We start from the raw sequence: 12,699 nt of genomic DNA on the forward strand, positions 1-12,699 counted from the left end.
CTTAAAAGTTTCAGATACGACTGGAGAGTCCAGCCTGAGAGTGATTATAATGCATATTCTTAGCCTATAAATAAATGTCCTTAACTAGTTCGTACCCTGACCATCTGTGATAGAGACCGTCCCACGAACTAGCTACTTTGGGACTTGGTTTTAAAAGTATATAACTAGCCACTTGTAAAAATGTGGTGTTTGAGCCTGGGGATCGAGTTGTTTAAAACAAGATCTCATTTGTGCAGGTCAAGCTGGTATCAGAGTCGTCACAGCCTTTCCACCTCAACCTCCCAAGTTCTGGGATTGTGAGCACAGGCAGCTTTGTGATTTTGTTTTGATTCAGTAGGGCAGGGGAAAGTCCCAGGGTAACACTGATCCTTTCTTCAAAGGTTGGTAAGCCTGGAGCCCACTCTCTAACAGCAGTGATGTCATGTGTGTCAACGTGAAAGACAACACCTGGCCTTCCCAGGAACTTTGGTGGTGGCAGCGGTAGAGGTCCATCTGAGTGCCTGGTGGCCAGCTCGTGGGCTGTGAGTTCTGACTCTGATATGTAGGTAGCTTGGATTTAGCTCTGGTTACTAACGTGTTTTATGCACGCTAGGATATGGGCAAAGTATCCAGACCTGTCTCAGAAGGGCCGATGTTATATAAAGGGCATGAAATAGGTCCAGAGCTCTTGTGAAGAAGCTCTGGGGTATTCGTGAGCTCCTCAGATCATTCTAGTCTGTCTGCATTAAAGTTGAATACGCTTAGTTATTCATCATTGAAATTCCAAAGCAGAAATCAAGAGAAAGGTTATGTGGTCTGTAATGATAGCCTAGAACGTTGTTGTTATTGCTATAGTAGTAATTGTTGTTGTTACTGTTAAACTTTCCTTGAAACTACAATTTTAAGATTGATCGATTGATGGATTGATTGAGGGGCCATGAACAAGCATATGTTGAGAGGACAACCTTTGGGAGTCTGCTCTCTCATTCCACCATGTGGATCTTGACGAGCTCGGGTCATCAGGCTTAGTGCCCAGCACTTTTACCCGCTGATCCATCTCTCCAGCCCTAACAGCTCTCTCAGAAGAAGCTGTGGAGTGGTGCCTTTCAAGTAGCAGTAAACTGGAGTTCCAGCTATGGAGTATAGCTACTTTTAGGGGCAGATGCCACAGTGTCACCCCGTCATGGTTTCATCTGTGATCGGGTGAGTTTCCAGGGGCCTCCTTTAACAACCTGTACATGCCAATAACATTTTCTACTGTGTTCCTTTTTGGTCCTCACTAAAGGTGTGGCTGTACTGATGATAAGTGAGTAGGTTCCAAACATCTTTAAATTCACAAAATTCCTTATCCAAAACAAAGTACGTGGATTAATGGGAATGAGACTCAGATACCAGATCAATTTTTTATTTTCCCAAAATAAATCTAAACTCCTGGAAACATTTTAAGCCCTTAAATGATATCCATGTTATCTTGCCTTCATATTAATACCTTTATAACATCTTTAAAATAATGTATTAGAGGCTAAGAAAATGTATGTTCTCATAGTATCTTTGCTTCTTAGCATTAGGAATAAAAATTAGTACTTTTCCATTGAAATAGTAACAACTATAATAAGCCAGATATAGTTAGCTTTGCCTAACTAGAAAACTGCCTTTCCTTTTCGACAATTGACATTTTTTCTTGGGCTGCTTTTTAAGTCGAGGCTGTTAACGATTTAGCCTGTCTTTAATTTTAAGCACTGTTCTTCTAGTCAGATCCCAATAGGAAGCCCCGGTGCCTTAGCCTGGCTTCCCATGGGCTAACTGGGGAAAGGGCATTTCTGCATAAATTGGATGCTTCCTTCTCCCCTGGAGACCAAATATGCTCCTGTTTCCCAATCCCCTGGTTTGTAAGCTTGAATCCATTGCTCCATGCTGGAAACTGTCACTTTGTAGACAGCACACATGGAAATCCAGATCTAAGGGTCCCTGACATGCCCCTGGGTTTGACGGCAGAGTGAATGAATACATGCACTCTTCCTAGTCCACTGTTTCTGTGACGCTCCAGCTGAAATCAGAAACCAATGTTCCTGCGAGGTGTCCTTCAAAAGTATTTCCTTTGTGCAGCTCCAGTGCACACAGAACCCAAGGGGTTAACCGTAGAGCAGCTTTGAAAGCAGCCAAAGGTCACTTCTGGCAAGAGCAAAGACTTTTCAAGCCTTTTCCCCTGCTTCCCAGCGGATTGTAAACATTGGCTCCTGGCCACCCGCTGCGTCCCAAGGCACAGAACTTCTCTGTGCTCACTGCTCACGGTTCTGCTCTTTCATGAAAGCCAGCAGGCGCGGTGCTGCCATCCCACTCTCTTGTCAGGCAACCCAAGGCGAGGAGTTCTGCCCTGCAGAAGATGAAGGTGTACCCTGTTAATGGGTGCTTCCTATGCAAGCAAGGTCCTGCAGGTAGTCTGTATTTCTCAGGTCTAAGGAATGTGTAGAGGGCCCATTATGTTCCACAAGTCCTGTTACCAGCCATTTGCTAGTAGCTAACAATAATGCCCACATCTCTTTGTCCTTTGGCTCAATCCAGGGCTCTCAAATAAAAACGCTGGCTGCCCTGAGCCCTGCTTCTTATGCTTCCTTTCTTTAAACAACAACAAACCAGCAGAGATCCTTAGTCACCAACAAAGGAATGAGGCTCCGTATGCATAATTTAAATAAAGTTACCTTCATCTAAGGATAATAGTTATTTGATGAAAAGGAACCAAGGATGCACGAACTTGTGTGTGCATCAGAAGTCTGCAATCTGCAGTTTAATCATTAGTCTGACTGACTAGAAGAGACTGGAACTCCCAGAGAGATGTGTGGCTTGTATCCCCCACTTGATCTGTTTAGAATGTTGTAAAGAGTTTTAGTATTATTTGATCTCCCTGAAGATTTTATGGAATTACAGTTATTTCACGTGATGTTTCTCCCTTACGTGAATTCTGAAGGCAGGAACACATGATCACTTTGATAGACCCACGTATCATAGCAAGTAGAGGTATTATCCCTTATATAGTCTCATTTTGATACTGTCTTTTGTGTGTGTGTGTGTGTGTGTGTGTGTGTGTGTCTATATTTTAAGGGCAAATATAGGTCTTATCTTTATGAAATTACCTGTGAGCATATTTTATAATAAATTTTGATGTTGATCTATAAGAACTCTGTCACTCCATGCACATTCCTGAGTGAACAATGTTTCTATCAGTTGTGACAATAACAGTATGGCACAGTTGTACAGCTATGGCTACTCTCGACTGTATAGCTGTAATTGGTGCAATGTGTGAGTTTGCCTTATCCCCTCAGTCTACATGACACTCAAAGGTTTTTTGCAACCGTTTCTGGGACTACAGTTTTGTTTTATGGAATCACAGATTTTCTTGGGTAGTTAACTAATATCCTGTTGGTCAATATTCTTTTGTTTCAATGTCAGGTTCCTGAGAACATTGCTAGGGTCATGTATTGGTGCATAGTACAGTGTCCAGGTAGTGCCAGTGAGCATGTAAAAAAAAAATTAGAGACAGAGTCTTTCTATGTAGTTCTGGCTGTCCTGGAACTTGTCTGTAGAGCAATCAGGCCTAGGACTCATAGAGATTGCCCTGCCTTGGACTCCCAGGTGCTGGGATAGAAGGTGTTTACCATCCCCCTCCCTCCACTTGTAATGTTCTTCTTAACTATAGGATTCTGTTCTTTGAAAGCTCTATAGAAATAAAGGTTTGTGGTTTCATGAGTGTGTAGTTCAGAAAACAGTGGCCCAGTGGTATGAAAGTAGTTGTTGATAACACAGACACTGGTGTATCTAGGGAAAACAAACAAACAGTTCTCTGGCCAGAAAGGTGCCTCAGCAGGTGTCAGCGTTGCTACACAGCCTAGTAACCTGGTCTAGTTCCCTGAAAGAGGGCCTCTTTCTGTACATACACATACATACACACACACATGCACACTCACACACAACACACAATAATGATTTAAACAGAAGGGAAACCCTGTTCTCTAAGTCTCAGCCTAGAACTTCCTCCCTTGGTGAGTCTATTGCTGTCCCCTCACTTGGCATGGTGTTCCCTAGTGCCCAAAGGTAAAGTTACTAAATGGCTGGTAATCATACCTCAGCAGGTAGGCACCATACAATGAGTGTGAACAGAGGCCTACTCCCCAAGCTGTGGTGACCAGCATTGCAAGCTGTCACTTCAGAGCCACTGCATCTTGCAACTTCTCCTCTCATGCCCACTTAACATGTCACTTTGCATTACAGTAGTGAAGTCTACTCAGAGCTGTAACAGTATGACCAAGGCTCTTCCCAGAGGCTAATTCATAGCACTAACTGCCTCTATGACCAAATGACAGAGACTGAGTATAAACATAAAAGCCCTTTTATTTAAATTATATTATTGAAATGTATGTTAAGTTCAATTTAAAATACTTTCATAAACTATTAGACATGAAAAGTTTTAAACAGATTCATCATACAAGAAAATAGGCCTGAGACATGTTCCCTCACAAAGACTAACTAAAACAATCCTTTGGCAAAACTGACCAGAGAAAAGCAGAGTCTGGGGGCACATCAAAGCACTTCACTGTTAGGTTGGAGAGCATTTAGAACAACCTAAGGCTAATGAGACAGACTCAGGCAGGGTAGGAAGAAGTTCTAGCTACAGTACCCCTAGGCTCAGCCTCCCTCCACCCTTGTTTCCACTAAGTGGGAAAACAAACAAACAAACAAACAAATAAATAAATAAATGTGTCTGCTTTATATGTGTTGTAGTTTCACTTGTAAACAAAAGACCAAGACAAATATTCCCAATGAAGACAGAAGATAGCTTGGAACTATACTAAATAAATATTTATTTATAATTTTCAATTCACTTTAAGTCACTGTTGCCTCACGAGCTTTGTCCTAGGTTTGAGAACTAAGTGCTGGAGTGTGTTTGAGGAGACATGCACTGCACCTGATTGGTTAATAGCTTGATAGGTGAATCAAATGTGGCAAAAATAAAAAAGGAGGAGAAGGAAGAAAGAGAAGAGAAGAGGAAGAGGAGGAGGAGGAAGAGGAGGAGAAGAAGGCCAGCTGAGAAGGGCACAAGTCCAGTCAAAGGGTTGGCAAGGTAGCTCAGCAGATCTGAATGCAGTACTCTTTAAGAGGACTGCCATCCACATCAGGTGGCTCATAGCTGCTCCAGCTCCAGGGCACCTGGATCACCTCCAGCCTCCACAGCACCTGCATCTGTGTACAGTAAAGACCAGTGGTGACAGCATGTTACTAACCTCCCAGATCAAAATACTTTTCTCTCGTGAGGCTTTTCTCTCGTGAGGGAAATCACAAAGCTCTATTTGAAAGTGATTTGTTGTGGTGGTGCTGGTGGTGGTGGTGGAGGTGGTGGTGATGGTGGTGGTGGTGGTTTTAGACCAGTCAGAAGATTTGGAATTCCAAGGTTATGGCATCCACTCACCATCTTAGAAATATACTATGATTGGGCTTATCTTTGACAAGAAATGGGCTCTTGGTGGCAGCTCCGGTTAATTAGCACTACTGAAGTTCCTCCCATCAATGCCATTTAGATTCCTCTCCAGGAGAGAAGTTACTGAAGCATCCATTAGTTTGATTGGTGATCACACCTTACCATCCTGCACCTATGTAATGAGTCTTTACAGCATGAACCGCACGTTCATATTTGAAGTATGTGTCTATACACACACATGTTCTCCTTCCTCCACATGGGAAACCCTGCTTTCCTCTGTATCTACCTGAGGCTTGTCTTTGAAGCAGTTTACTCCCTCTGCTGGCTCTAACTTTACAATGAGAACATTTCAAACTGGAGCTCTGATGAGGAATACGGGGGACTGCTTGCTTATGTCCTTTGTGTTAGGGTTTCTCCAAGATATAAAGTTAAACTCTAAGCCCAAGGAATCAAGAGAGGCTCTACAATTATTTGAAAACAATAATATCATTCTCACACTAATGATGAGTTGCTAATTAAGAGAGTCTGGCATGTAGATTTAGAGTATGCATAGTAGGTGCTCAGTAAATGCGAGTTTCTCCGTTGCAATCCTACTTTGTTATGCATAGATTATAGGTACCTGGTTGTAGGAGCTTTAGCTCAGCCAGGCTATTTAATGAGTCCTTTGTGTTTCCACTGCACTTCCTGGGTGCCTGCTTACAACTCCAGCCTCACTCCAATTATCCTCTGAGCTATGAAGTCTTCCTAGACAAGCCTGGTCTAGGATTTGTCTTTACAGTCTCAGTCCCTGTTGTGACAGGTTGGTTACTCAGAGAAGAATGTCGTTGCTCTTCAACATTACAGGTATCTTCCAGAAGATGTGCAAGGGGCAGAAAGCTTCAGTCATTACAGTTTTCTCCAGCCTACCTTTATCATGAAGACTTGAATAACACTTACCTAAAAATGAGTGTCTCTGTAAGAACAGAAATAGTAGTTAATATCGAGTGATGTGTGGTTGCCATCTTTCTCTCTTTCTCTCTTTCTCTCTCTCTCTCTCTCTCTCTCTCTCTCTCTCTCTCTCTCTCTCTCTCTCTCTCTCACACACACACACACACACACACACACACACATACACACACACACATGCAGACATGCCTTAATTTATTTTTAAGGAAAAGTGTATTTGGTCTTATTTGCCTAGACTACATTAGTTTGACTGTCGAATTGTATGAGTAGTAGCATTCTCACAAGCCCAGCCCTGCACATGGTCCTGGAGCAGGGCTTCCTTAAGCATATTCCCAGGAACAATTAGCTCTACACAGTGGAAATGAATGCTATGTGAGAGAGAAACACCATTCAGTTTGCAAATGTCTGGTCCTATGCCTTCAGTTGTCAGTGTGAAGTGTATGTGTGGAGAAGAGAGATTCAGTATCCAGATTTGTCGATTTAGGACTTTTTGCATAGACTCTCTAGGCTGGCAGTGGCTAAACTCTTAGGAAACAGGAGCCAGATTGTGGGGTGGGTGTGCTGTCTTAGGCCCCCCGAGACTCAGGAAGCTGGGCATGAGGGGAGGAACTTGAGCAACCTGCCATTTGGAGATTAGCTGCCACAGTATGACGAGACTCACAAAAAGAGGGAGGCAAGAGAAGGAAAGTGGGGGGAAGAGAGAGAGAGAAGGGGGGAGAGAGAGAGGGAGAGAGAGAGGGAGAGAGAGAGGGAGAGAGACGGAGAGAGAGAACATAAATTGAAATTATAGTCTCATTTTTAGAGCTTTATATTCTTAACAGATTGTTAATACTAATATTAACTTAACAGATTGTTAATAAATACAGGCAGTTGCAGTCCACACTAACATGAAGGCTGGAAATGGTTGGGTGGAGTAAAATACAGATAAAATGAAACTCACATATCAATGGAGGAAGGGGGCTTACGAAGGTCCGAATACTAGCAAAACTGGTAATGTTTACTAAGCATTTGTCTACGTTTTATGTGTACTTACGTAAAACAAGGGCTCATGTCCAGCAGGGGACACACATAAAAAGACTCAAAGGATATTCATGTTCATAGTGACACAGTGGAACAGTACTACTGATATGCATAACACGGGCAGGTTTTGCATGGCATGTTGAGCAAGCAAACCACATAGTGTTGGTGCATTGCATGATCCTTTAGATGACAGCCAAGCAAAACGTATTCCAAGAGGACAAGGATACCCTGAGTAGTTCTGTGGTGATGTAAATTCCAGATACCTTGTTCTAAGAGTTGGTTTCATAGGTTAGACTTACATGTAAATATTTTGTCCATGTGAAGAGTTGTGTATGCCTAAAAATAACTCAAGAAATTCATATCTTGGTTCTTCTCAGTGCTTGATTAGAAGGCCTGAGGTTCATGCCTGTTCCTCTTTGTCTGTGTGCCTTAAACACTGAGACAGTAGTGTTGTGTACATTTCTTCTACCTCTCATTGTGTTCTCTTTGTCTCTGTCTCTCTTTCTTATTCTCTCACTCTTTCTCTTTCTCCATCGTGCGTATAGGTCTAAGTCTGTGAGCCTGTGTGTGTGTACATGTACAAATGTGAATAGGTTTTATATGTTTTTATTTCTCTCCACAATTTGGAATCTAGCAGTCTGTGTTTTTCTCCTGAGGATTTACCTGCCTAACAGTTTCCAGGTGATGTGGGTCCCAAGTCTGGTAATTCCCACTTTAAATAGCACTACACTTTGGCTATGTGCTCACAATTGTCCATTCATTTGTATTCCTTGGGCAGATTATAAAGCTGTGGTGATGTCTGGCCTCATCTCCAGAATTATGTGTAATATCTGTCTCTACAGTATTAGTTATCCAGAATTTAGAATCCCTTTTATGAAAACAGGGGAAATACAATCACAGGTGTCTGGTGGGCAAAGACTTGTAGCCTAGGCTCTTGAGAACATACCTGGTTAGTCTGCCCTTCCAGCCCTACTGAGTAAACACAGGGAGCCAGGGCACCCTCCATCTGGATGCCTAGCTTCTGGTGTTTTGGGGCCACGATAGCAAGTTTCCCAAGGTTAAGAAAATCCCAGCATTTAGAATGCAGAGTGTGATTTCCATGGTTGGAGTAGTCCAGGATCCATCCTCAGTTCATGTGTTACTAAAAGCCTATGTTCACTGAGTTCTCTCTTCCTGGGGCCAGGACCTACCACAGGCAAAATCTGCTCTATGAAAAATTGAAGTTGAAGGAGAAGGAGGTTATGTCATTTCTGCACAACTTAGAGATGGAGAACATTGAGGCCCGAGAGAACAACCAGGAGCTCCAAGAAGGAGATAAATGTCTATCGGTAAGTTCTTGTCAGGGAGGCCACCACTTGTGAAATGGCCTATCCCGTCCCGCGGGATTCAGTTATTTGTGGGTGTGAGGGAGACCGCAAACCTGGAAGGAGATGGGAGGAAAAGAAAGAGGAATAGGAGACCAGGAAGGGCACCTATCGAGGTCTCGTTTATTATGCTGAGGTGCCTTCTTTTTAAAGCATACATCGTGGGGGGGGGGTCGAGGGAGAATTATACAAAGAACAAAGAAGTGGACATCTGCTGACATGGGGGCCGAAGTCAGGCGTCAAGCAGCAGGTACTTTGCATCTTATCTCCGGAACATTGATCCTCCTCAACAGTCTTGGGAGTCAAGCTGGGCTCTGGCACAGCTCATGTCCTTGGATGTCATGGGAACTCATGAAGAGATAGGGAAGAGGGGACTGTTATTCAAATTTACAGCCTTAGGTCTTAGGAAGGGAATAAAGAGGAAGGGGGTGGCAACCAGCTCTTAGCACAAGGCCCTTTGGCCTGTTAGGGAGATTGTGAAGGGCTCACTTTCTCATGGGATGGTCTCTGACAATGGCCATTTCTACCTTCCTTTGTGTCTGGACTGGTGACTCTACAGGTCTAATTCTATCCCTTCTGGTTTTTAGCCATCACTGTGCCTTGGATGTTTTAGACTCAGTTTTCCTAAGTCTCTAAGATACCCCTCCCAATGTTGTCCAGGCATCCTCAGGAGCCTCCAGATAGGAAAGTGATTCAGACCATGAAAGGGTTATTATGCAGTATTGGGCCTCTGGGGCTCAGGCAGGGTTTTACAGAGCTGAGTGAGATGTAACACAAGGATAGAATGCCCTCATTGGTTCTACCGACCTACCCTGATTGTACTTGCAGCCTACTAATTGGTATTGCCCCAGTGCATGGGCTGTCATGGGTAGATGGAGCTCCCTCTTTCTTTTGGAGAAACATGGAACCTTTTTGGTGTTTGGACAGCAGCAAAATTTTCTCCTTCCTTGAAATGGCTATTTGCTGTTTGTACAGTAGCCATGGATGTATTGAGATGGATGTTATTAGGTCTTCATGGGAACCAGGATGCAGGTGGGGTTAATGGGACCTGTAAGTAGAAATGGGAGGAGGAGACTGCAGGATCTTACTATACAGAGTGTGTTTCCAGTAACCTGCACAGCCAGCTCCTGATGGAGAAGAATCTTATAAAGAAGAAGTTGGTGATATTGAAGGAGGAGAGCAAGAAAGTACAGGTTGATTGGGCCATCATTCATCAATATTTGGTGGACTTGAACCTGAGTGGTAAAGATGAACAGGAGAAGACCAGCAACCTTGAGACTCAAGAACATCAGATAGGGACAAACAATTCGGTCAGCCTATGACTGTCTGACACCATTTGCACATTAGATCCATCTTTGCTTCCACCCACCACCTTTCTGACCCAAACTCCCAAGCAGCCACCCACCTCATGGAATGTAGCTGTTCATTGCTCTGTCTTCACACAAGTATTCTGGGAAGTTAGCCTCTTGTAAGACACTGAATTAGCCTCTTGTGAGATACTGTTGCCACTGGCAAGTGTACTCTGCTTTAATCTGTAGTCCACTAAGGGTGACAGTTGATAACATGTCACATTCTTGCATGTTGTCATGATAGGTGGAATGCTATGCAGAGCTTTGAGTGAGTTCTGGGTCCTTAGACCCAGAGACATGCAGAGGTCATGTGACATCCCAGGTACATGCACCTTGGAGGGATTAGAGCCAAGTACAAATGTCAAATGAGTGCTTCTCATTATCATTGATCTGGGTGGCATGTGGCCTTCTCCATTCTTTTCGTAATCCATTGAGGTCTCTTCCTTTGCCATGTTCTTGGTTGGAACTGATAGAAGCCTGAGTTGATCTTTGTCACTCCATGGTTTTGTGACTGTTGTTGAATACCTTGCTCTGTCTGCAGATTTAACATCCATAATTTCAGTGAAAATATTAATGTTGACTGTCAAGTAAAGTTCAGGTGGTGGGAGGCAGCAGCCTGACAGCTGCCATGCCTGTCCCCACCAAGTGTGTGTCTTAGTAACTGCCTTCCTCTTGCAGGTCTCAGAAACTTCAAGAGAGCTGGGATTGCCCACAGCCCAAGAATAGAGCATCCTGCAGAATGAGTTGCCACCCCAAGAGCCCCCTGCTGAGCACCATCCCCAGCATCCACAATCTTCCTTGGATGAATCTTCTTCCATAGAGTTCATTTCCTTAGGGTGAATAGGCCCTAACTAGGAAGCCATGGCTGACTCAGGGTGTTATTCCCTTTTCTCTTCAGACAACTCCCCTTGGCAGAGAACTGAGGTTATTGCACTGCCACCAAGTGTCCAGGAGGAGTAACAGGCTGTAGGTCTGTGCTGCTAAATGTGCAGAAAGAGAAAGCACCTGAACAATAATTTTATGTTAGAGTTTTGGTTGAAGTTTTGGTTTTTGTTCTTTGAGTTGTTGCTATTTATTGAGAAGTTATATGTTCTTGTTCTTGTTTTTCATTGTTTGTTTTTGCTTTTAACTCTATATTAATTGAACTTTTAAAACCTGTTTATAGATGGTGATGATCTTTTGTGTGTGGATAATGTCACTTGCCCCATAGACACACACTTTATGATGTAATCACTGCCATACTGTATCCGTGCTGTCATGAATTATCTTACTCCTAACATATAGTACTCTATAACACACATTCATTTATGACCCTGTGGACCAGATACTGAGTAATATACAGTCGTTATTCTAAAGCTGCTGAGGAAATAAAAACATTCACAAAAGGATATAAAATAAATCAGGAAGGCCAGAGCCATGTGCCTCAGTTTTGCTTGCAATACAGCATCAGTGACAACCACACAGCAGATTATTGACATTCCAAGTCATAGCTTTTAATAGATGCTGTTGTAGTTGACCATAAACTTGCTATCTTTTTGTTATTGCTGATCAGACTTATGTTTATCATTTATGTGAATGGATGTTTTTCCTACTGTGTGTCCTACAGTATGGGGCTCCTCCTGAGGGCAGTTCCCTCAGAGGCCAGAAGAAGGAATCACATCCATTCCTGGAGATGATTGTTAGGCACCATGTGGGTCTTCTAGAGAGTAGCAGATGCTCTAACCTGTGAGGCATCCCCACACCTCCTGCAGCTGACTTTTGTCCTTCCAGTGCTTGTGCTGTATTAGGTGGACAGGATCAATCCAGTTGAGTGGAGAAATCTCAGGAGACATGCAGTTACAGTGCCTGACCTGCGCATAGTCACTGTCCTAGACTACCAGGCATATATGCAGAGCTCTGATGTTACCACTGCTAGTTCTGTGTTCAGGATCTTGCTTCAGTATCCTTTATTTTCAATTTTAGAGCAGATCTTTTACCTGTCATATAGGATAACAATGTAGATTAGGCACTTCTGTAAAATTTAGAATTGAGATTAGCTTCCTAGAAGCTTGATTGAGAAAATAAATCCCTCTTGATAGGAAGAAATGTATCTATTTTTCTTTTTTTATTAGATATTTTTAATTTATATTTCAAGTGTTATCCCCTTTCCTGGTTTTCTCTCTGAAAATCCCCTATCTCCTCCGCCCTCTCCCTGCTCACCAACCATTCCACTCTGGCTTCCTAGCCTGGGTATTCCCCTACACTAGGGCATAGAGCCTTCACAGGGCCTCTCCTACCATTAATGACCAACAAAGCCATCATCTACTACATATGCAACTGGAGCCAGGAATCCCACCATGTGTACTCTGGTTGGTGGTTTAGTCTTTGGGAGCTCTGAGGGGTACTGGCTAGGTCGTATTGCTGTTCCTCTTATGGGGCTGCAAACAAAGTCAGCTCCTTGGGTCCTTTTTCTAGCTCCTCCATTGAGGCATTGTGCTTAGTCTAATGGTTGACTGAGAGCAACCACCTCTGTATTTGTCAGGCACTGGCAGAGCCTCTCAGGAGACATTCACACACACACACAAACACATAG

At 43.3% G+C, this 12,699-nt stretch overlaps 1 pseudogene across 1 annotated transcript in view; it reads left to right on the plus strand.

The window, feature by feature from the left end:
- The window catches only part of Gm8579 (predicted gene 8579), a 28,501-nt pseudogene extending 17,290 nt beyond the window's left edge, over positions 1–11,211 (plus strand). The window contains exons 2-3 of the transcript NR_036696.1: positions 8,598–8,742; positions 10,806–11,211. The product of NR_036696.1 is annotated as a predicted gene 8579 (transcript). The remainder of the gene's footprint in view (positions 1–8,597; positions 8,743–10,805) is intronic.

Source organism: Mus musculus, chromosome 6 (assembly GCF_000001635.26).
Source record: "Mus musculus strain C57BL/6J chromosome 6, GRCm38.p6 C57BL/6J".
NCBI lineage: Eukaryota > Metazoa > Chordata > Mammalia > Rodentia > Muridae > Mus > Mus musculus.